Raw genomic sequence first — 25871 nt, forward strand, 5'->3', positions numbered from 1 at the left:
TCTAGCTGGAGTCAGAAGGACAACAGTGCCCAGGCTGCTTTACCAGCTAAGCACACGACTCCTAGCTGGCGGTCTTTGCCATCGCTTGACCCATGGAAGCATGAGCTAGGAACTTGTGAGCTATGTTGGACGCTCTCCTTTTCGACTCACCGTTTTGCACCCCCAAATGCATTTTAATGGAATGTACGTACCTTAAAATCAACTCCCTATAAGCTTCCCACACTCACGTTTGAGTATTTTCATTCCCCCGTGTATAAATTTAGTAGGGCCCATATAGACGATGCTGTAAGAGCACGGATTTTCAGCATCAACATGACCATACAGAGGGCCCCGTGTTCAATTCGGTCCAGGGACTTTTCGTAAAGAGAATTTCTTTGACTTCCATAGAGTATTTTCGTCCCTGCCACACGATACACACATGTAAAACGGTCATTGGCGTACACACTTCTGGGATATTCTGGGCTATGTAGCTGATTTTTCACGAGAATTTAATGTTTGTCACTTATGCTATGGGTTACTTTTATGAAATAACACTACACATAAATTTGGTCCTATTCTGCAGTGGTGAATTAGCACAAAACTATGGATAATAACTGAAAACACATTAATTCAGCTGCTGTTCAGCAAAAAAAACACGTGTTTTTCATCCAGTACTCTGAGTAGAAGCATGATGAAACGAAAGCGCTTATTCGACTTGTGAAAAACACATTATACAGGTGCATGTGCTAATTTGTACATAAACTTAACAAGAATCCAATAAAGGTGTTGTTAAACTACTGTGTAAAGGAATTACAGTAGGTCGAATAGAAATCTTATTAAACTCTTGAAAAGTGTTTTGAATTACCATTGTTAATACAGATACCAAAGGTTGAACATTGGCTACTTTTTCAATTGAAAAGGAATTTTTACAGTAATGTGTACAGCATAATTCTAGTTCGGCTATCATTACTATTATAAAGCAACAATTCAGAATGCATGCTTGTTTGTGGCTTGCGATTGTTAGTTGGGAATTGTTGTGCTTGACGTATCACAAAAGCGCAACATTACCGATGATTCCGTGGAGTTTACCGAACTTTTTTTTCCAAACTTCGGTAATGTTTTACTAAACTTTTCGATAATCTGAATTCTTACCGAAATTAGAACAACTGAATACGGTACTTTATTTTAAGTGTGTAAGGTATTTGAGGTTGCAGAATTCGTCATTGATATTATCGTCATCATAAAATTTCGAACGCATTTTTCTCCTTCAAAACACAAATGTTCGTTATGAAAATATATTTACTGTATTCCAGGCGGAGAGAAAGGGAGTGCAGTGACTATATTTTCATTATGAACATTCATGTTGTGGAAGTGAAAACTGATTTCGGAATTTCAATGATGCTGATGATATGAATGACGAATTGACGAATCCTAACCGTTAGTATTAACATAACACAGTTTCTACAATAACATTCTTGATAAGTATTCAGAAAGAACCAAAAATTTAGAATTCATCCACAAAGGATTTATTTAAAGAATTTTCCACAGACTCCTTCAGAGATTTTTCCAAAGTTTCATTAAGAAAATCTCCCATAGATTTCATGAGAAATTCTTTATAAAATTCCTCCATGAATTTAACCAACGATTGCTTTGAGAAATCTTCTGTGGATTCCGAATAAAATTTTATCCATTGAACATATAGATATTATTCCAGGAATTCGGTCCTAAATCTGCCACGGTTATTGCAAGAAACCGCTCCAGAGGATTCTTTTAGATATTCGTCCAGAAGTTTCTTCAGATATTCCTTCCTCAAGAACTGTTTTTATAGACTTTCATGAGTTTCTTCAGTGACGTCTTTAATATATGTTTTGTAAGTGTTGTATAATTCGTGTCGTATACTACCGAGAATTTTGTGTGATTTTGTGAAAACCGTGAATGCTTTAAAAAAAGCAGGTAGTATTCGTTATGAATGTAGGTTTTTTCCAGCTAAACTCCCGACATCGATAGGCTTAGTCAGGTCCAGGCTCCACCACCCTACGAGAAAATCGCCATCATCCCCACCGAAGTACAAAACCCACCACGAGATGGACGGTTACCATTCTTGGGCGGCCATGAGGGGTGGCGTAATGGGGTCATTAGGAAATAAGAAATGGGAGGAGGGGGCAATGACCTGAGTAAGAGGTCATGGACCTCCAAGCGCTCGACGACTCCATGACTGAGGATCACTTACAAAAAGTTCGTCGAGCAAGACAGTTGTGAAAAGCTAGAGACAAGTTGTAGAAAGAAATTGGAGAAGTGAAAGTCTAAGGAAGTGCAAGTGGAAAGAAGTTTGGTGAAGTGGATATCAGGTAACTACTAGAACCACCAATATAGGCCTGATAGTAATGCCTTCCCGCCATCCCAGAGCCCCGTCGTTTTTGGTTCAAGAACCCCGTGAAGTGCCCTACGAAATCTGAGTGTCCAAAGTCATTCCGGCAAAAACCGAAGACCGATCCACTACGACATCGGTAAGGACCCGGACGAGTAGCAGGCCGGAATACGGAGCAGCGCGAGTCCCAAGCCACCCCCGGAAACCGTGGAGAGCGAGCAGAGGATCCACGCCCGCACGTGAGTCGCCGTTGGAGACGAGGAAGGAGAGGTGGTGGAGCAAAAGGAGAAGGGGCCCCGCAACAGAAAAGGTCAGATAGTTTGTAAGAAAGTGGGAGTGAGAGTGCCAGGAATAAGCCAAGAACGTTGTAGTCGAATAAACTGTTGTAACGTGGAAATGTGCTGTGGTTTTCCTCTATTTTGCGCGAGAATTACCTGCCCGCGAGTAATTGTTTAGTGAACGTGCCGACCCTGAGGCCATTGAGTCGGGGAGTCTCTGTGGTACTCCCGATTGACCCAATACTTGATTGATTGATCCAATACTTACAGTTTAAGGAATTCGTTTAGAATGTTTCTTCGAAGATTTTTTCACAAATAATTATTCTGGTGGTTTCTTCCGAAAGTCTTCTGGAAAATTCTTTAAAACATCGTACAGATCTTCAAGAAGTTCACCAGAGGTTTGTTGTGGAATTGCTCTGGACATTCAGTTGAAAATTCACACATGAATGCGTTCAGGCGTTACTTTTGGAATTTATCCAGAAAATCCAGAGCTCAAACAGAGTTTCCTTCAGGATTTCTTCCAGAATTTCACCGGAACTTCCTCCGGAATTTCTCCACGGATTCTTCAAGAGATTATTCTCTGCAATGATTCCTGAGAATTTCTTCAAGAATTGCTTTAGAAGCATCTTAACAGTTTTTTTATAAATCTTATTATCTAGCTAGAGGCTTATCTAGGCGGTTAAGCTAGGTATTCATAAGGGAAACCCTTCCGAAATATGTTCCAGATTGCTCCAGGAATACTTTCAAAAAATCCTCCAAAAACTTCTCCGAGATTGTCCCTAAAATTCATTGATATTCTTTTAAGGAATTCCATCAAAGGAAGTTCTCAAAATATTCCTCCTACTTTCAAGCAGTGTTGGTAAAAACTCAAATTCTCAAATCTCATGGTTGAGTTGATTCACGCGCAATTCTTGACTCGCCAAACTCACCGCCGAAAAAATCATGCATGAGTTGACTCGTGATTTTACTCATTCTTTAATTTCTTGGTAGTCTTATTATTTACAACGAAGTTTTTAGGATTGTATGACAGAACAAGATCAAACCTTGGATACAACAACAAAGATTGTCGTTTAAATTGATTTGGATTCGTTTTACAAGCAAATGAGATTTCGGCGCTTGACTCGTGAGAGCGAGATTTTGCATGAAAATCTCGCGCGTGAGAAAATGATTCGGAATCGCGCGCGAGTTTGCTTACGCAGGAGCGGTTCATGAGTGAGCTTTGAGTGTGAGTTTACCAACACTGCTTTCAAGAATTTCCCTGGTTTTATTTTTCCAGAAATTCCTCTAGACAATCATTCAATAATGCTCGCTGAGCTTTCTACAGGGATTCTACTGAAGATTTCTCCAGAAATTTCTTCAGGATTTCTATCAGAAATTCCTGCTTGTACTCCTTCCGAAATTCCTTCAGAGCTCCCTTCAAAAATATCTCTGGTGACATTTTCATAATTTGTTCAGGGGGTTTTCTTCAGGAACTTCAGCAAGCGATTTGTTTAACAGTTTTTCCATAGAGTATTTTTAGAAATTCCTTTAAAGAAAGTTGAGATTCCAGCAGAAGTTGTTTCAGATATTGCTTTCGGGATTCTTTAAAAGATCTTCTAGAAATTGCAAAAAAAAACTACTGGAAAAGTTATTATCCCTGACGGATTTTTTAACTACTCTCTGGAAGATTGTCTAAAAGAGATTTCTAGAAGAAATTCTTGATAATTTTCTGTACGGATTCCTGGATTTAGCAGAAACTTTTGAAGTTATCTCTTTAGGATTTTTTTAACCAATGTTTTGGAGAATGCTTTGAGAAGCTCCTTCAAATATCTTCTTAATTCGCATACAAAAATGAGAAACATATGGAGGAACTCTGGAAAAAAATTAAAGGAAAAAATTTTTGATAAATTTGTGGAGGGATTCCTGGTGAAACCGTAAAGGAACTTTAGAAGGAATCTTTTAAAAATGTCTGCAGAAATCATCGCGTAAATTCCAGAAAAATGTACTGGTGGAATTCTTGAAGAATCAATAAATTTGAGAGGGATCGCAGGAGAATTTCCTGAAGGGATCCTTGGAAGAACTACCGGCATTTTTAGAAGAATTTCTTATACATTTTCTGAAACGATTAGCACACAAAAACCAAAATCAATTGGAGTGGAGAAATTTTTGAAGGAATTTCTGCAGACACAAAAAAAAATCCTTCAGGAATCTTTGAAAGAATACATACCTGAAAGAACTAGGGAACCCTCTACACTTCTACAGGTATTCATAGAACATTTTGTTGGAAAATCCCTTAAAAATGCCAAGGAATAGATTCTGGAGTCTTTTCTGTAGGATTTGCTGAGAAAACCTCTGTAATAATTCCCGAAGCATCAAAGGAAATTTTTTTGAAAGAGTCCCTTATGAATTTTTCAAGGGATCAAAGGACTGAATAAATCCCGGACAATCCCTGGAAAAATACCTGGAGGAACTTCTGGAGAAAACATTTTGTAAATAAATGCATAAGAGAATCCTTGAATATATGGGGCAATGTCTGAAAGAACCATTGGAAAACAATAGTTTCTGAAAGAGTTTTTGGAAATAATTCTGATTTCAAAAGGAAAACCCTAGATCAATTTCTGAAAGAGTATCCAAACCTCTGTGAAAAAATTGCCCTGAAATTGCACGTTTCAAGGCAATCTTTGAAGGAATTAGTGCGATGAAACCCCTGGAGATATTCATAGAAAACTTCTTGAGAATCTTGATCTGAAGAAAGAATTGCTGTAGAAACTCGTTGACTAGTTTGAAGATAAATCTTTTGAGAAATATGGGGATTTACAACTGGAAACTTGATGGAATGGGGGATGGCTTTCTTAGTCTTCATATCAAGAATGGTTTTTATCTTCATGCACGACGTTTCGGCCTGAGGATTTGGCTTTTTTTCAAGGGTCGTAGTGTCTACCGTCTATCGTTTTTGGGGTATTTGCATAGGGAATGCTCTTCTGGGCAGCTTTTCATGTATACGTGTTGTTATTTTTGATGTTTAATTTTGAATAAATCACTGTGCACTGGTAACGGTATACGGTATACATACGGTATATATGTAAATCTACCCAGAAGAGCTTGCAAATACCCTAAAAACGATAGACGGTAGACACTACGACCCTTCAAAAAGAGATAAACTTCTGAAGAAGACCCAAGGAATATTTCTGGAGAAATCTTTGGAGGAGCCATGGAGAATTTTTGTAGAAATACGTGGACTAGAAATGAAAGCTTTTCATTGAATTACATTTTTCTAAAGAAACAAGACTAAGTAGTGAATCGTGTCTTAGTTTTTCCATTTTTTCAGTTAAATAGAAATTGATGAAAACCCAAAGCTTGACAAAAATGAACAAAAACAAACTTTTCTAACCCTTGAGAAAGATTAAATAAACTTCGGGCGTAGAAAACATGCTTTAGTTCTGACCGCTTTACCCGATAAAGTTTCCCGGTACGAAGAATAAATCACGCAACGAAACTTTGTCAAAATGGAAAACAAGATTTTTCGATTACTCCAAGAGCTGCTCAGCCTAAATAATCTAAGCAAGATTTATTAAATAGTTTTTTTTTTCTGAATGACTTGTTTTGGTTACGTACATAATATTAACCATCGCTTATGATTCTGTATGTTGACAGTTGTTCATACCTGTAAAGAAAGAAAAGAGAAAAAAGTGATTAGAAAATGAAATTCTATGGACCATTACGTGGTTTCGTACACGTTTAGTTTTTTGTCTATTTCAAATCAAAGTAGATTTAGAAAATCATCGAAAAATTGAAAAGTATCCACACAAATATCGCTGTTGATTTACATTTCTTAGCAATCAATTACATCTATATATATAAAAATGCAGTGGCATACGTGGGACCGCGCATAACTTGCGAACGGATGGTCCGATTTGGGTCGTCTGAGTTTTATTCTGTCAGTTTTCACCCAAGGAAGGTTTATGAGGCAAAAAACATAAGAAAATTGAGAGTTTTTGAAAATCTGGGTTTCATTCATTTTGAACGGGGACTTGGACTTGGCTAGAGATTTGAAACGTCAAAAAACGCAGTAGGCAAGACAAAGTTTGCCGGGTACAGCTAGTATTCTGTATTTTCCCGCAATAAAGTGTTACGGATTTTCTTTTGTTTTTGAGTTTGTTATATAAAAGAAACTTATAGAAAACATCTTGTTGTATTTGTTGTAGTGAGTGTTATTTGAGTATTTGTAATGCTCAGAAAATAAAACAGGCTCATGAAATGTAGTCTCAATGCGATTGCGTACATTCAGGCTATTTCGGGCAAGGTTTAACTAAAAATCAAGCCAACCGTTCCCTAACAGGGACATCAAAATGTAGACGGCTTATATGAGATCTCGAATCAGGATCCCAATTAGGATTAGTATTCATAGACAAAAATGAGCTATGAAAGCAGTAACAGATGCTGCGAACTAACTGCCAAATAAAACACATGTCCAGGATGACTGATGGACCCCAAGCCACCAAGCCAATTAACCGTTATGTGCCCGACAAACTTTTTTGCTTTTTAATACAATAACGTAAGTTTTTCCATGTTAACTCCCCAAGAATGTTTTGAACCATCTGGCAATCGATTGACTTATAGTGTTGGACGAAACAATAAGATCAGCGGTCCTATTTCATACAAAATGGCCAAGTTTGACGATATGGTACTCGTTTTTTAGTAAATCGATTTGGCTGAAACTTTGACAGCCGACTTGGAATTATGGGAATTTTGATTTGTATTAAAATGATTGAGTTCTGATCACTACTTCCAAAGTTACAGATATACGGTGCGACAAAAACTGGACGTCAGATTTTTATGATGGATATTTGTGGTAATTTCAACAAAAATGTCCCCAAGTTTACATGGCATCCTTAGTTTTAGTACTTGTTTATCAATCATCAAGTATCATATACTCTCATATATCCTTTAGTAATGGCAATCTGAAAGTGGTCCTATTATTTTGTCGTTTCGTATCTGTAACTTTTGATGTAGTGAACAGAACTCACGCAATTAAATACAAATCAAAATTTACGTAACTCCATGGCGGCCGTCAAAATTTCAGCCAAATTGGTTCACTAGAAACCGAGCATCACAACATCAAACTTAGCCATTTTTTATGAAAAATGGCTGGTGGTCTTATTGTTTTGTCCGACACTGTATCTGTCCATAACTCAGTTCATGTTATGTTCGGCAAACTTGTAGGGTAGTGTTTTTTTTTCCTACAATAATTACCAAGAACGCCATTGTTACTCTCATATTTACGACGTGAGAGTGCTAGTATTATCTACTCATACTGAACGATCGAAAAACTCGATGAGTTATAGACAGATGAGTCAACAATTGCAAAGAGAGTCAAATCATCGTTGAATCCCTTATAAATTACAAACGCAATAAGCCGACGTAATAAACCGATTTCAAATATTGCACAGTTGTTTTATGCAAGGTATGCACTTCAAACGGAATCGCTCATGTAATTTTCGTCCAGTACATTATTTTTCCGCGACCGGAATGATCAAGAAATTTAACACAGCAAGTACCATTTGATTTGACGTTTCCTTTCAGATCCGTACTAGGATCCGGAATAAAGCGACGCTTGCTCATTTCTTGAGCGATTCCTTGCCTGAATTTTCCACGTATCGATCTGCGTACTACCCATAATGCTAAAGGGATGCGGAAAAAAATCGTTTAAAAAATTATCCTAATTGACCCAGTCTAATAAAGATATTCATTGGAAACCAAGCTTAATATTATTGATCCCTTCAAAAGAGTCTGATTATAGAACCGAAACGTCGGCGCAGAAAACCAAGGACTCCAAATCCTTAGACTACCCTGCCATGAAGTATTGGCATTCAGCTTTTAAACAATGAAAGCCGTGGTCATGTTATTTCTACGTCTATGAAGAAGTTGTTTATTTTGTCAAAACAAACAACTTTCTCGAAGAAACCAATTCTCTATTATGTTACGATCAAAAGTTAAACGCTTTACTAATACTGTTACTAAAGATCAAATATCTAAAAAAACGCCAAAATATACCTCTCCAAAATGTTGATAGTATGTTTACCTAGTATTGATGTGCATTCACCAAAAAAATTAGGTTGCTATTTTACGCGCTTTGTAAAATATTATAACTTGGAAATTTTGATGTATTGATTTTTAAATTTTTCCTTAATTTTTAATGTAAATATTCCACCAACTCTTGTCCGAAAGTTATTATTTGCTTTATAAGTGTATTCCTATTTACTCATGATATTTCACGCAACTGTTCGAATATGTGATCATCCGATCTTGATGATATTGAAATGTCGTACGGTAATGTCATATGCGACAGTTATCACCATCAGACCCAGTCACGTTGTGGCCTTTTGAATTACACCACTACTCTGTGTGTAATGTGCGGCATTTAGCTCTGCTGAGAGCATGATGTAATCTTCGTAGTTCCGGCCAAATAACGACTACCATACACTCTCGCGCGACCGTCACGCAAAAAAAAATCAACAACGACCTCAAATGTTGACACCACCAATATACCATTGTCAACAGCCGTTTTTTCGAATCCGGATGTCAACGGAATCCGCATTTGGTAATCTCATCTTTCACCCGGATCGTCGTAGGTTCGAATGCGAAACAACCAACAACGACCAGCAATTTCAAAACATGGATTCGTTTACGCGGCGGCGGATGACTCCGCGACCGTCATCATGGTGATCAATGAATGTCACTGCTGCTAAAGCCTCTTAATAGCGCTATAAATATAAAAGTAAGTTTAGTATTTAATTACCCCCTTTCGTCACCGTCGCCGCCCCCGCACTCACTCGCTTGCTTATTATAAGAAGTAGCGTGACAGACGGAGACGCGCCTTCCGCTTCTGCTGATGGGGGCTTCTACTTACTACTAGTGTAGAGAGATACATAATTGTTTCCGTACGCCTCACCACCGTGACATCGTTCAATGAATGAATTAAAAGCAAAAGTCAATCGATTGGATTCTCCAACAAAAAAGATATGGTTACCGGGTTACTAGGGGGACTGTTCAATCTGTTCAACGGGATGTTTCCAATTTCATCATACTTAAGACGGATTAAAATTGGTTTTTATATCATGTAAAACATATTGTAAAACAACTACCATTTTCTTAAAACAATAAGATTAAGTAATAGTCCTTCGAATTCTATTTCCATCTAGTCCACGTATGTTTCGGGCACAACCTCAATTTGATTCCCGTCACATTTTATACGTGACACTATGGTACATAGAATAGTCAAACATTTTGATTTGACAGTAGGTGGATTTTCAAAAAGTCTATCAAATTCTTCGCTATACAAATCAAATTATGCGTTTCAAGTTCTTCTTTTTTTTCTTTCTGGTACTACGTTACCAGTGGAACTTAGTCTGCCTCTCCTCTTCTTCAGCGATTCTTTTGACAATTCGTAATTGAATTATTACAGCAATGCCATCAAAAACTGCTTATAGATTCTCATTAAAGCATTTAGATAATTATATAAATATGTAGGGTAAATCTCCAATTTTTGCACACCTTAAAAACTCGCCAATTGTTGCACATCTCATAAGAAAAGCATGGAGTGTGCAACAATTGGCGAGTTTTTAAGGTGTGCAATAATTGGCGATTTACTCTATATATTTTTTTTCTGGAATTTCGCTAAATTAATATATCACCGACTCATCCTGCAATTTCTCTAGATACTCCTTCAAAAACTATGTTGAAAATTTTTGAAAGGAGAATTTTGCTACAATTTCGTCCACTTCGTCGCGAACTTATTATGAAATTTCACAGTTGATTCAAAGTATGCAGGGTTGTCAACTTGATTTTTATTTTCCCGTATGGTAACCCTAATATCTTTGCAGGGGTGGAACGAACGCAGGACGGGATATGCGGCGGTGCAATTAAAGCAAAGCACAAATAAATAAACACGCGCGCAAATCGATGCGACGCGATCGACTTGTGGCATCCAGGGGGGCTGAATGAAACCAATGAAAGAGTGGTCGTTGGGATGGAATGGGAGGGAATTTTAAAGGCGAAATAATGATGGTTTGCCGGTTTGTTGGTGCATGTGGGTGGGTGTGGATCGGATATGTCACGCTGATATGCTTGCACGAGGAAGAATGGAACATTATTGTGCCATACAGTCATCCATGGAGGAGGATGGTTTGGTGCAGCAATTTTGGAAAAGCGAAATGATGTAGAATGGTCGTATTTATACAATGTAGCAACTATGAAGATTGCTATGAAAGGAAGGAAAAGAGATTAGAAATTTTTCAACTGGGCGTAAACTTGCGCAACAGTGCTTTTCTAATACATACAACAAAGGCGTTATTTTAGCTTCGTAGCATTAGTTAGAAACCAAATAAAAGAGTTGTATAGTGTGGATGATGAGCATTTTTATACCTTATACACTTAACCCTTTTTTATGTAAGCTTTTTTATGCAGATCCATTTTTTTATTCACCTTTTTATGCCCTATTTAAAAAGAAGGAGAACTATTAAGAAGAACCAATATTGTGCATAAGAAATTGTTTTAGTGACGCTATCTATGGCAGCCAGGGGGCGTTCATAGGGGAGAGCAAAGGAAGGTTGCAGACAAGGTTGCAGGTCTCAGAAGCATTTGAGGGGGTCTCAGGAGAAGCAATGTACATTTCAGGAGTGGTTCAGGAGGGCTGAGGGGATTCCAGGAAGCCCAAAAGATGCTTCAGGGGATTCTAGCGGGTTTCAGAGGGATATCAGGAAATCTTAGGGACGTTTCAGGGATGTTTAAATGGGTCTTATGGGATTCCAGAGACATTGTAAGGGGTCTCAGGGATGTTTCAGGGAGTTCCAGGGAGCTTAAAAGGGATTTTAGGGGACTTTCAAGGGAGTTTCATGGGGTTCCAAGGGCGTTTCAGAATTGATTCAGGCACAGCCCAGGAGCGCCATTAATTCCTCTGAAACGTCCTTTGAACCTCTTGAAACGCCTCTGAAAGGGCATTAATCCCTCTAGAACAAGTCTCAAACCTTCCTGAAGCCTTCTAAAATACTCCTGCGTTTGAAACGCACTCAAAACTCGTTGGAACCACCTTAAGTCCCCTTAAATTACATTGGAGTCCTCGCTTTTTAGATTCTCCTGAACCCCTGGAAGCTCTCTTGGCCGTATCTAAAACCCTCGGGAGCAACATTTTTCTCAAGAACCAAATCTTTTTTATGGTGCTGGCTTAGCCTATGCACAAAACCCCTTCTTTTTATACTCTACTTAAATTTATGCCATTTTTCAATTGATGCGCCCCCAGCTCATGTTATAAAAAGGTAGGAGGAGTTTTAAGGGTTCCCGAAAGCTTTTTTGAGCAAAGATCTTTGGATCTACATGTATAACATCTTCAAGTCCCTCTTACTTTGTTGAATTTCAATCCGAATCTGTAAGGTCATCTAAAATTCCCAGAACCCACTCTGAAACAGACTGAAAACCTCTGGAACGATTCAAACTGCTTCTGAATACCTCCCTGAAGCTCTCCTGAAAGCCAGTGAAGCTACCTACAATTCCTCTGAAATCAACTTAAACGTCCTGGAACGCAATTCGCGACTACGAAGTTGTCGAATGTGCGTGAAGGTTTACGTGAGAAAAAACGAGAGGGAAATATTTTTTGCTTTTTTTTCACGCACATTCTGACAGTTCCTTACGAGGTTTTTCATTAGAGAGACAAAGAGTTGGAATCTTTTTTACCTTCGTAGTCGCGAATACGAAGCGTCACGATAGTGAAAGGCTGTTAAGCCCTAAAACTTCTCAATCGACTCAGTGGCTAAATTAAGACTCCCAGTCAATCTAGCTCAGTAGCATGAGACCACTCGGGCTGGGTCTCTAGGGTTGGCATGCTACGGGATAACTCGGAGAGGCTACGCGTAAAAGTGGGTGCAGAAACTGTGGAATTCTAACTGATGGGTGGATTGAAAGTGTGTTTTACAAAGTCTATGGGATTTATTGAAAGTTATAGTATTAAAGTTGAGTGTTTAAACTTTATCAGGCTATTGCTAATATGGGCTAGGTTGTGGTAAGGATGTCTCAGGTAAGGGTTGTTTTACTGGTACGTATCGGGGAGTCTATTAGAGATTCCCTAACAAACAAGAAGGCTAAGAATGCAGAATTTCCACAGTTGGAAAAACGGTTTGTTCACCTGTACTTTCGGTTGCTACGCTAGAGTTGAGGAAAGTGTTCAACATTACCGGCTTTGAACAAATAGTTCTCGGACTGTTGAAAGAGTATTATCCGCGGAGCAGCGCTTGAATCTGAGTGAACATGAAAAATACGACCAGTTATCAGCGCCAGCAACCACTACGAACGAATACGCAAAGGGAGCGAAGAAAAACCGAACAAACTGCGACTGCTGTATCTCATCGGTCGGTTTACTTGTGAAGCAAACTGACTAGCGATCGTTCATGCTGAGTTGCTGCGGTGAGTGTGAAGATGAGCAAATGATTCATTGGTTTGGAATCGTTCAAAAATTACGTCCAACATTTGGGGGGGGGGGGGGGTTCTAGAAAAGTGTGACAGTACGTGTATTGGGTATAGGAAAATTGCGTGACAGAGGGGGGAGGGGGGTCTAGAAATCCCGAAAAACGTTGGACGTAATATTTGAATCTTCCCTTTTATTTGTTGCTCGAAACTTGTAAAAACAATCATTATGTTGCTATGGGAATGTTGTACGTCACTATTGTAATCGATTTAATTTTAGTTTATGTTATTTGCACTATAATAACAGGATAAAAACTAAATATATTCATTGCCGTATACGCCAGCGAAGAGAAAGATTCAGAGAGCCACCTCGCATATGAACCACCGTTTCTCACTCTCAGTAATACATTTGATTGCTCATGCTCCCACTTGCTTCTGAAGCATGTTAGCCAATGAAGGTACACAGTAGCCTGGTACACGGTTTATATGGGAAAATACAAAAAATGGAAAAACTCTAACTCCTGTACCGTCAAACGGGGTTACTTGCAACAGCGGTGTAACTTGCAACACGATGACATACACTAAATGTGAAGTATTTTCTTATAATAATGAAAACTAGTATGCCCTTCTATTTCGGTTATAGAGATTATGTATACCAAAGATCGATTTACTGGAAAAATTAGTTTTGTTTCTTTGTTTATTGTTTAGCTACACTGTTAAAACGGTTTGTTCATTTTATGTCATAAAAACAAGTATGAAAATCGTGTTTCATTTCTCCCCTATGGTAAGTGCGATAAGTCTGATGACCTTGGTTGCAGTTAGGGTACCTAATAGTAAGCTTAGCCAAACGATAAAAGTTTAATAAACTTATCGACTATGTAATGTAAAAAATCATTATTATATTCGTCAACCACTATGGGGTAACTTGCAACAGTTAAATTTGACAAAACCTTCTATTATTTATCTTCATTTCACGATATTTTTGACAGAAATAACCGAAACGGATCATTTCTTGATTACGTAACGAGTTCATTTTCAAAAGGCAACTCAATTTTAACATTTTTTTTAATGTGATTTTCAAACATTGTTTGGAAATACCATATTATGGTGTTTTATTCATGTTACATTTTGTTAAAAGTTTAATTTAGTTTATGGGCGCTTTAAAACAATCACCAACATCAATTCTGAACCTAAATGGACTAAATTATTTCAGCTGAGTACTGAAATAAACGACTTTGATATTTACAAAGTTTAATAGATGTGTTTCAATCATGTTATTTAAGTTGAAATTGTCAAACACCACTGCAAACTGAAAACTACTTAAAGATAACTCACTCTATCTTTTCAAGAAATGATATTTATCATTTTTGACATTTTGTTACGAGTACTATGTCACGAAGTCCATATATATTTTATATTTGAGGGACGTGAGACCTGTTGCTAAACGATATACTCTCACTTGCAACCCTTTCATGAAAAATTATATGTCAATTGGTTAGTGTACATCTTAACAATGCATTTTTCATGCATTACATCAAAAATTTACAATACGACTAAGCACTAGAATGTTCGTGCTGTTTAATGATGGCTAACTTAACTTCATGTCCTGTGTTGCAAGTTGCAAGTCCTGTGTTGTCCCCACAGATGGGGAAATTTACAACAAGCATGTTTTTCGCACCTCCTGATTAGGTGACAACATATTTTGACAAATCAATTGCTGCATAGTATTCTACTCTGGGTAATTAGCATACACGATGCTTTACAGGATGGTTCAAATGTTTAGATTTTCAATGATATTGCTTCAAAGTTGAAAAGTGTTGCAAGTTACCCCATTTGACGGTATACTTTTTGAGTTCCACTTTGGTTCCATATCAACTGTGCAAATTTCAGATCGATCGGAAAAACTATATTTTAGCGCCCGCCATTCTTAGTTTTGCATACGATTTACTATGGGGAAATTTTACTTCTGCAAAGAAAAATCGCTAGGAGTCATCCCTAGATGCCTAAAAATAAGTCGATGAATGATTTCTGTAGAAAACTTCACGAGGAATCAGACATCCGAAGACCGCAAACCGATGTGACATTCGTGGAAAAAGTTATTAAGCCTCCCCCGATCGATAAAATGACGAGATTTTATTATTTATTGTTATTCCTTACATGTTAAACAGCGATGGCATGCCATTCGGTTTTCAGTCAATAACTTTTTCCATGTGCCTTAGATCGCTTTGCGGTCTTCGGAGGATTGGTTCCTCGTAAAATTTCCAACAGAAATCATCCATCGATTTATTTTTAGGGGTTAAGGGGCAACCTGTGGCGATTTTTCAATGAAAAAGTGATTTTCCCCATAGTAAATTGTATGAAAACTTAAAATGGCTGGCGCTAAAATATAGTTTCTCCGATCGAGCTGAAATTTTGCACAGTTGATATGGGACCAAAATGGAACTCAAAAAGTGTGCAGGAGTAAAATGTCTTTTGGTGTCCCACGCTAGTACACAGCTACCGCTCTGGCTTGAACAGCGTCGGTAAAAAAGGAGAAAATTTTGCTTCGTTCGGGAGAAAACGCTTCATTTTCCAAGCACTGCCGCGAAGTAATAGTAGTAGGGACCCAGAGGTACTTAGGAGAATCATCTGAAAGGAACTCGCCATACAGAGTTCTCAAGAGCCTGCCCGAGATTAAAGCAAAGAAGATGATTCAAAACCGTAAGTTAAGAGGTAAGCGAGGACGTGGTTTTCTTGACAGGTATTGAGTTTACCATGCGCAAGTATGAGAAGTATGAGGTCTAGTACACACAAGAGTCGCTGAAACGAGGTCATCAATGCTGATGAGCTGATGGAGCGGAGCAGGCACCGGGTAGAGTAATTGGTTACTGAGTTTGTCCGGGAGTACTATGGGAACCACTGCGGTTGCGAAGTAGCCCTGTAAACCATGTAACTGCCCCCAGAAGTTTCCGGGCATTCTTTTGAAGCAGCCTGAAACGCTCTGAAAAGTCTTTAGAGCCCTTAAACCCCCCTAAAATTCACCGGAAGTTACTTGAAACACTTCAGAAGCCTCCTAAAATTGCCCTGAAGCCTGCAAAATTACAAAAATTCACAGAAACCCCTTTGAAATAGCTCAAAACGCCCTGAAACGCTTTGGAACATCTATTAAATCCTCCTGAAACATCTGAAGTCTGAAAACCAGTGAAGCCCCCTAAAATCTCCGAGAACCCCTCTGAAACGCCATAAAACGCCCAGAAACGTCTTCAAACGCCTTAAAACTCTGCAAACCCCTTCGAAATTCCCCTCTGAAACTTATGAAGCCCCTATGAAACCCTCTGAAACACCTTGATATGCTTCCGCCACCTAGCGAAATTCCTGTGAACAAGCCTGTGAAGCTTACCCAAAAGCCTGTGATATTCCGGAAATTCTTGGAAAATCCTCTGAAACAGCTTTAAAGCAAGCCTCTGGATCCTGAAAGTAAGTGAAGACTCCTAAAGCCTCCGACAGCCTTCTGAAACGTCATAAATGCCTGAAATATGTTCGAACCCCTTGAAGTTCCCTTGAAGCTCACGAGAAAGTTTTGTTAAGTTCCCTAAAATCATCGGGAATTTTCTGTGCAATAGCCTGAGACGCCTTGAAACCTCTCTGAAACCCCTTTGAAATTCTCCTGAAGTTCACATTAAAGCCTGTAAAGTTCCTGTCCTTGAAACCTTTTGAAACGGGGCTTTCACTTGGAGCCCCCATGAAGGCCTTTGAAATCCCCCTAAAGCTCCCCTGATAACCACTGATATTCCCGAGAATCTACCTGAGTCCCATTGAAACGCCTTGGAATGCCTCTGAAATTCCCATGAAACTTCCTTGACTTTAATTTTGAAAATTTCACAAATTTTCATAAAAATATAGGGTGACGAAGGGTATTATCGGCAGGTTTGTTCTCTTCGTAATGGGGGGTTTTTGTGGGCTGAATTGCCTGAAATTTGAGCATATAACTCAGCTTGGTTGGGAAGGATTTGAGGCCAATTCTGAGACCAACAGGCTTCAAAAAACAACGAAGAGATTAAAGCTGCCGAGAATACGTATTCAGATACATTTTCACACATTCTTATAGAAACTCTTACAGAAACTTGCGGCAGAGATTCGTCCGATTAAGTTTGAAAGCCCTCACAGAGGTTTCAGGGAAATGGTGAACGTTCTTCAAGAATTCTGATTATTGCCAGGAGCTTCTTCACGCAGCTTATACACACAATTTTCCAAAAATTACATCAACATTCTCAATCTAACTGGGGTAACTCCGCGGTCCACCATAATTCATCTCGCAGGTCGCAATCCATAGTTCGAGTAACGCTGAACGAATTGCATAATTTATCTAAAATATCGCGAATTTCCAAATCATATTTTTGCCTTTCTCGTACACTAAGTGTACTGGAAAGGCTATATGTTCACTCCAAAAATGACTTTTCGATAGAAGGCCCGGAGGGTCGAGTCACATATACCAATCAACTCAGCTCGACGAATTGAGGTGATGTCTGTGTGTATGTATGTGTGTGTGTATGTATGTGTGTGTGTATGTGTGTATGTGTGTGTACAAAAAAAACTCACATCACTTTTTGGCAGTAAACCTCAACCGATTTTAATGACCGACGGTTCATTCGACGGGGAATCTGGTCCCATTGTTTCCTATTGAAAATAGTTTGGATCGGTCCAGCCGTTCCGGAGTTATGGCCATTTAGGTGTTCCGGACCGGTACCACAGGAAGGGGCCAGATATGAAAATGCATTTAACACATGCATGCGACACATCAAACCACGGGATTTTCGATAACCTGATGAACGGTAAGCAGGAAAATAGTCTCAGACCATATCTGAACCAGTAGTGTTCCGGAACCGGTTCCGGGTGTCCAGCCGGAAGTGGCCAAACATAAAAGTGGACAAAACCCATGCATGCGAGATATCAAACTGCGGCTTTTTCGATAACCTGATGAACAGTAAGCAGGAAAACATTATCAGACCATATTGGAACCGGTAGTGTTCCGGAACCGGTTGCAGATGTCCCGCCGGAGGTGGCCAAGTATAAAAGTTAACCAAACCCATGCATGCGACATATCAAATAGTGGCTTTTTTGATATCCAGATGAACAGTAAGCAGGAAAATATTCTCAGACCATATCTCAACCGGTTGTGTTTCAGAACCGGTTCCGGGTGTCCGCCGGAAGTGGCCAAATATAAAATTGAACCAAAACCATGCATGCGACATATCAAACCGTGGCTTTTTAGATAATCTGATGAACAGTAAGCAGGAAATCATTCTTTAATCATATCGGAACCGGTAGTGTTCCGGAACCGGTTCCAGATGTCCCGTCGGAGATAGCCAAGTATAACCCATGCATGCGACATATCAAATAGTCGCTTTTTTGTTATTTTGATGAACAGTAAGCAGGAAAATATTTTCCGAACATATCTGAACCGGTAATGTCCGGAACCGGTTGTGGGTGTCCCGCTGGACATGGCCAAATATAAAAGTGAACGAAGCCCAGGCATGCAACACATCAAATCGCGGATTTTTAGGTATCTCGAGTTGCCTAAAAAAAGTTTTCGGCCATATTTGGGACAACCGATAGTATTCCGCAACCGATTACGGGTGCGCCATGACTTTTTAGGTAACCTAATGAACGGTTAACATGATAAAAAAAATCATAGGCCATACTTTGGAATACCAATAGTGTACCGAAACCGGTTCCAGGTGCCCCAACGAAAGTGGTCAAATGTAGAACGGAACCACGAGAAGTACACACAGCATATTAAATAACGGCTTCTTCGATAACGCGAAGAACGGTCAGCAAGAAAATAGTCTCAGGCCACATTTAAGACTAACGTTAGTGTTCCGGAATCAGTTTCGAGTGTCTCGCAGGAACCGGCGATATGTACAAATGAACCACACCCATTCATGCAGTACATCAATTCGCGACTTTTTTTAGGAAAACTGATTAAAAATTTGCATGAAACTAGTCTAAGACCGCATCAGGGACAATCGGTAAGTGATGAAATGTGAACCGAAATTGCGTTGGAAAGTGGTAAATGTGAAATTGCTTAGAGGGTTTGAAAAGTCGGTACAAGAGTGAAATTGAAGCAAACCCATGCGTGTGGTGCCATAAAACCACGCTAATTCGACAATGATTGCTGTCAGATTACCTGGGTGAACTTTTAATTCGATAAACTAATTATATTTTAGTTTTTGTTTAGATTGCAGGGTTGGTTTTTGAATACAAATCCTACAGATATTGTGGTGGTACGAATTGATAGCTTGTTCCTTTTACGATTGTTGGCTTCCGAAGTTCACTGAAGTTGGTCAAAAAACGGATCAGGTGTCGGAAAGCACCAAATTTGAACTTTCGGAAGTAGCAGCTGCACGAGGAGCCGCTACGGGTGTGAGTAACAGCACAATATCGAATCGTATTTACAGTGTATTACATTGTGACATTGTCGAATTAAACAATGTCGTATTAAAGAGTAATGAATGCGCAGGGTTTGACAGTACATGAAATAGCAGCTTTTTTGATAACACAATGATCGATTTGTAAGAACTTAGCCTCATATCATATTTTAGACAACCGTTAGTGTCCCGAAACCAGTTCTGGGTGTCCCACTGGAAGTGGTCAAATGTATTAGATAAAGCTAATCGTGTTTTTAACCTAATGCTCGTAAGCAATGAAATAGTCTCAGACTATATTTGGGAGACCCGGTAGTGCGGGTACCTGTTCCGGTACCGCATCGAAAGTAATCAAATGTACCATGCGATACATTACATTACGGCTTATTTAATAGCCTGAGGAACGGTTAACTAGAAAATAGGCTCATATCACATTAGAGACTGCCGGTAGAGTTGCACAACCAGCGTTCGGTACTTCGCCGGAACTACGAAAGTAAATAAATTCCATGCAAGCGATAAATATGTGTAAGAGAACAAATTCTTTACAAACTAAACCCACATACAAACAGACGTCTCACTATAATTACTACCTATCGTTCTTGTTTTCAACGGTCAATAGAATATAGCTTAAAATATGCAGAAAAAATTTTGTCGAAGACCGCGAAGTGATCTGTAATTGTTAAACTTATATCTTAGCTTGTTAGTATCGTCTTGATATTGATCAGCCTCCAGTGTTGGTGAAGGTGCTCAAGCAGTCAACTGAGAAGTCTGATATTATTCAGCTCTGCATATACGTTGAACATAACGTCGGACCATGTGCCATTGATAAGTTTTAAGTCAATTCAATGGTGGCTTTGATAAAATGCTTGCTTTTCTTTAAAAAAAAATATCAGGATTTAGGAACACTTTCACTTACGTCGACGGAAAGATTGTGAGAACATATTCGATGAGAAAGGCACTATCACCACTAGGTGGATTAATTTGGGTTTTTTTTTTAGAATTAGTACTTGCATTTTAATGATTGATAGCAGATTGATTTCATGTTAAGCAAGATTGAGGAAGTATTCCATCGTTTTCTACCAGGAACTGACCCAATTTCCCGAAAAACATGTATTTGCAGTAAGGCCCCTAACCCACACAGACACAGAGGGCGAGCGATTGCATCATCACAGTGCTGATGCCATATTTTACACCTTGAGGCAGCCTGGTAATTTCAAGAAGTCATCTCATTGTTTTATTTTTGCGCACATGTAACTAGCTGATCAGACATTATTAGAAAAGGTACTGGAAGAGGCCAGTCGAGTTAAAACTCCCTTGTCTTGTGGCTTGCATTGATTCGAACGTCATGGTTGCTGCATACTTAACCTTCCGTAACTCGCGCGGTTGGCCATCACCGTCAGCACCACGCTTATGCTGAGTACAAAAAGCGAGATTTTTTCAACGTGTTGTACAAAATACAACAGCGCGATCGTTCGAGGGTTAAGATGTTCATTTATCTGTGGTCGGATACTAAATGCTACAGTGGTTAAAGTGTTTGACAGTTTCAGAAGTGGAAAAAGATAATCGGATAAATCGGATTAATTGTACCAAGTATCGGGAAATTGGATAAATGTTAACGGATATGGGCTTTTGTATCGCATGACTTTTTAGTAGTAATAAATATGAGTTGTAGTGTGCTCAAAATGTGGTTATAATTACGGTTACGATGAAATGACCCGAGTAACAAATTGAAGAACCTTTAGCCTTGACAAGGCCCAAAAACCACGGTAAAACCAAAACCACAGACAAATAACTCTTCCATTTTGGTTTTATGGTGCTTCTTATAAACTCTGGATGTCCAAATAATACGGCCTTAATATGTTACTTAAGAAACTTTTCTATTCTATTGTTTCTATTAACCCTCCTAAGGTATTAGGTTTTTTGCACCATGATGGCGTAGTACACGTTCAGCGTACCTGTCATGGTCATATTGACCCCAATACCCTACTAGGGTTAAGTTTGAGTTCAGTTTGAGAAGACGTTGTTCATACCTGAAAAGATACAAAAAAAAATTATGATTAGAGAACATGTGACAAGCTTTCGCAATGTGGGAGTATTGAATAATTGATTTGCGATAGTTGCATATTATTAAGTAAAACACTTAACACTGGATAAGTACCCATTCCTACAAACATTAAATAAAGACTATACGTATACAACAACCCTGATGATACCTAATTATTCTTCTTACTTGAAGTGATTTTTAAACCCACTTATAAGCTTTTAACGCTTCCGTTATCACTAAAATGTCATGTTTTTTTAAGCTACATTATTCTGAGCTGTATTCGCGTTGGATTTCTCGGTGCAGTATCATAACGCCCGAGGCCATAATGTCCCAGGACTCTGAAGCGCATTTTTTCGGGACAGAACGTCCGAACATATAGAATATTATGACGCATCCATTATTTTGGACATTATTGCGCAAAAAAGCAACTTAAGCAAATTATGGTCGCTGACGTTGTGATCCGGCCCGTATTCCTCAAGGAATGCCTCTTTCAATAGTTCCAGCAATTTCTCTAGGTATTCCTTTATGATCCCTGAGGTATTTCTTCAAGGACGTTTTCTTAGGTTTCCTCTTACCTATCCTGATTGAATTTCACTAGACATGTCTGCTGTGGTTCTTCCAGTAATTCTTCCGAGGGTTCCTCCAGCAATTCTTACCGTTATACCTCCAGGAATTCTTCTGGGGATTGCTTTGAAGTTTTCTCCTGCAATTCCTTCAGGAATTGTTGCTAGGGTTATCCAACGCAATCTTCCTGAGATTCTTCTAGAAGTTGCTCCGTTGAATCCTGCAGGAATTCCTCCAGGAGCTCCTTTTGGTCTTCCTCCAGGTACTCCAGCTGGGATTCCTCATGCAATTCCTCCTATGGTCCTTTTAGCAATGTCTTCAGCAATTCTATCTGGGGTATCTTCAGATGCTGCAAGCATCCAGCAATTCTATCTGTTGTATCTTCATGGATTCTTCTAGGGATTCCTCTACAGATTTTTCTCAGCATTCTTGCTGGGATTCTTCCGAGCAATCGATGAGATTCTTTCAGATATTCCTTCGGTGATTATTCTTCAGATTTATTCAAAATTGCTCCACACATTTAATCCAGGTATTCCCCGTGAAGTTTCTCGTGAAACCCTTCTTGGACTCCTCTAGGCCTTGGTAGCTATGATTCCTCATAGAATTCATCTTGCAGGTTTTCAGCAACTTCTCCTGGCACTCCCACAGAAATTGTAACTGTGGTACATAGAATTGTATCTAAAGATTCTACTATGCATTTCTCCTGGCATTCTTGCCAAAACTTTGCCGAGTAATCTTCTTGGGATTCCTCAAGAAATCCTCCTGCGGTGCAGGGATTTCTCTAAGTGTTCTTTCAGATATTTCTTCAAGGAACTTCCCTTTAGAATTCCTCCAGGCATTCCTAATGGGGTTTATCAAGAAATTACGGTAAAGAGTTTCCACCAACAATTCCTTCTAGTATTTCTCCAGAAATACCTACTCAATACCTCTAGGAATTGTTTTAGGAGTTTCTCCTTAGATTACTTAAGGAATACTTGCTGGGATTATTCAAGGAAATCATCCTGCGATTCTTCCAGAAGCTATAATCACTAGCTATTATTGCAAGAAGAACTAATCAGAGAATATAACTAGATATTCCTACAGAAGCTCCTAGTATAGCCTCCCTTTAGGAGTTTCAGCTGGAATTCCTCCTGCGATTCTTCCAGCAATCATTTTTGTACAAAAATTCTTTCGGGGATTTTCCCAGTGATTTCCATTCTAAATGTCTTCAAAAAATTTCTCATAGGTCTCCCTAAAATAATCTTTCTTTTATACCTCCAGATTTTTTCCTAGCGATTCATCAGAGGATTTCTCCTAGTATTCTTGCTGGCATTCTTCCGGGCAGTCTTCCAAGGATTCTTTCAAAAATTCCTTCGGTGATTTTTCTAGGAATTTTTCCAAGTAATCATCGAAGAATTCCTTCTGAGGTTTTATCCAGGGATTGCTCCAGCAATTCCTCATGGTTTTTTTCTGAAACTCCTCTGTAAGAATGTCTGAAGAGAGATATCATAGTAGAAATTAGTTCAGAACTTGAAGTGGAGTTTCTGGAGAAATCTCTTCAGGAATTCCTAGAGAAATTGGATCAATAATGTCTGAAGGAATCCTTGTAGTTCTTTGAAGAAATTTCTGGACGAATCCATAAGGCAATATCCGGAGAAATACCAGGAATAATCGAAGGAGGGATTCCTCAAGGAATTACAAAATAATGTATTTTGAATCATGCAAAAACTGATCAGAATTATGTAACTTAAAAAACAAATCATTTGTCGCATGATGGGGTTGTGTTTGCCTTTGAAAAACTAAACTAGGAACCGCTAGAATTTGTTCCCGATAAAACCATATATTGGTTCTGAAATATCAATGGAAGTCGTGCTCACTATGGGCTCCAGAATAAACTGCGGTCAAAAAAGATTCAGCCCCGCACCAAATGTACCGTACAAGACGTTAATAAGACCAGTGGTTCTCTACGGGCACAAGACATGGACGATGCTCGAGGGGGACCTGCAAGCACTCGGAGTTTTCGAGCGACGGGTGCTAAGGACGATCTTCGGCGGCGTACAGGAGAACGGTGTGTGGCGGAGAAGGATGAACCATGAGCTCGCTGCACTTTACGGCGAACCTAGCATCCAGAAAGTGGCCAAAGCCGGAAGGATACGATGGGCAGGGCATGTTGCAAGAATGCCGGACAACAACCCTGCATAGCTGGTGTTTGCTAACCATCCGGTTGGTACAAGAAGGCGTGGAGCGCAGAGAGCACGATGGGCGGACCAGGTGGAGCGTGACCGACGTTGGAGAGCTGCAGCTGCAAATCGAGTATTATGGCGGCAAATTGTTGATTCAGTATTATCATGAATTTGATGTTAACTAAATAAATGAATGGTTCTGAAATAACCTGAAGTATTTCATACAAAGCAAAGCTGGCAAAAAATGGTGTATTTTGACAAAACAACGATAATTTGATTGTGTAACAAATATAAAAAAAATCAAAAAATTTAACTATTGGTTTGTGTTTCAGATTTATTACCTGACTAAATTATTAAATTGATTATAGATTCAAAACAATATATTTTAAATTGTAAAATAACCTATTTTATTGTACTTTGTATGGTAAACACAAGAAGCTGTGTTGTTAGATTAAATCATACAGTTTATTATTGTTTGCTTACTGAACTATCTGGGATATAATACAAGCTTTCAGAATGAATTGAATGTTTTCGCTTCGTAGAATTGATTGAAACCTTATCAATAAAATACGAATGTCATCATTCATAAACCAGTTTCCTTTGTAAAACCCGGTTTCGCTGCATTCATATTATCGCGAGCAAGTGTTTCGACACTGCACTGACTGCTGGTTCTTCGAAATCAATTAACACTGAATCATCTTCGGTCACCTCATTGCTCTCGCTTGAACCTTTACCCAGAACTCGTTGTTCCTCGATTTACATTTGATTTACAACCTTGTGGTATGGCCGATCCCGCCCAGTGCATCACGTTCAATTAGCTACCCGGGTAAAAAAATCTATATAAATGATATGCATAACATTAATACTACAGTACCTTTTGTTACCAACCATGGATTCAATGGTTGTTTTATGGTAAAACAACGATATATTCCTTACATAAAGTTCAAACTATATAAAAACAATAACATGTATGGTTTGTGTATCATATTATATTGTCGTTATATTGTAAATGTTCATTTTCGAAACATTGTACGGTGCATAACCGTAAGTAAAAATGTAATTTAATGTTCCATAACATTTTAGCCACAACAAACCATATTGGAACGATACAATACAAAGCATTGTACTTTTCTTGGATTCGTTTTTATCAGGGCAGCTGGCTCCTCCGCTCATTCGTCATTCTGTGTTGTTCTGCTAGCGTACAATAAGACGCAAAAAGCCCTCGAAGCTTGAACCAGAACCAACTCGAAGGCTGCCTGGTGGCGGTTTTATAATCTTTGCAAAAATTATTGCACCGAGAGCACCGACGGCGCGGGACGGACGGACAAGCTTATCAGTTCAGTTCCCGGAGCGTTATCATTTGCTTAGTCACGCGGAATTATACCGACATGATGTTTACCGGTTGTTGGTCTTACTGACTGTGCTGTCGTGACATTTCCGCATTGAACCGGCAGCGAGGCGCTGGCTGCAAGCGTTTTTAGAATATCTCTGACTGTCTCTCCCTCCCGCGATCGCGAATGTTTCAAAGGAATGGAACAGGTGACGTAATGTTCGCTTCCAATCAGTGCCGCGCGAGTCAGAGAAAGTTTCGGTTCTTCACGGTACCGTGCATACGTGACAATCTCAGATGAGCATGAA

At 39.1% G+C, this 25871-nt stretch overlaps 1 non-coding gene across 3 annotated transcripts in view; it reads right to left on the minus strand.

The window, feature by feature from the left end:
• The window catches only part of LOC115253634 (uncharacterized), an 86960-nt gene that overhangs the window by 17012 nt on the left and 44077 nt on the right, over window positions 1-25871 (minus strand). Inside the window, exon 3 of one of the 3 annotated variants that reach the window (XR_009998670.1) lies at window positions 6243-6268. The exons of 1 other annotated variant lie outside the window; for it this stretch is intronic. This is a non-coding gene — a transcript (uncharacterized LOC115253634). Of the gene's footprint in view, window positions 1-6242; window positions 6269-21353; window positions 21494-25871 lie in introns of those variants that run through there. One more of the 3 variants, XR_009998669.1, reaches the window with a different exon arrangement.

The sequence above is a fragment of the Aedes albopictus genome, chromosome 3, assembly GCF_035046485.1.
Source record: "Aedes albopictus strain Foshan chromosome 3, AalbF5, whole genome shotgun sequence".
NCBI classification, from domain to species: Eukaryota; Metazoa; Arthropoda; class Insecta; order Diptera; family Culicidae; genus Aedes; species Aedes albopictus.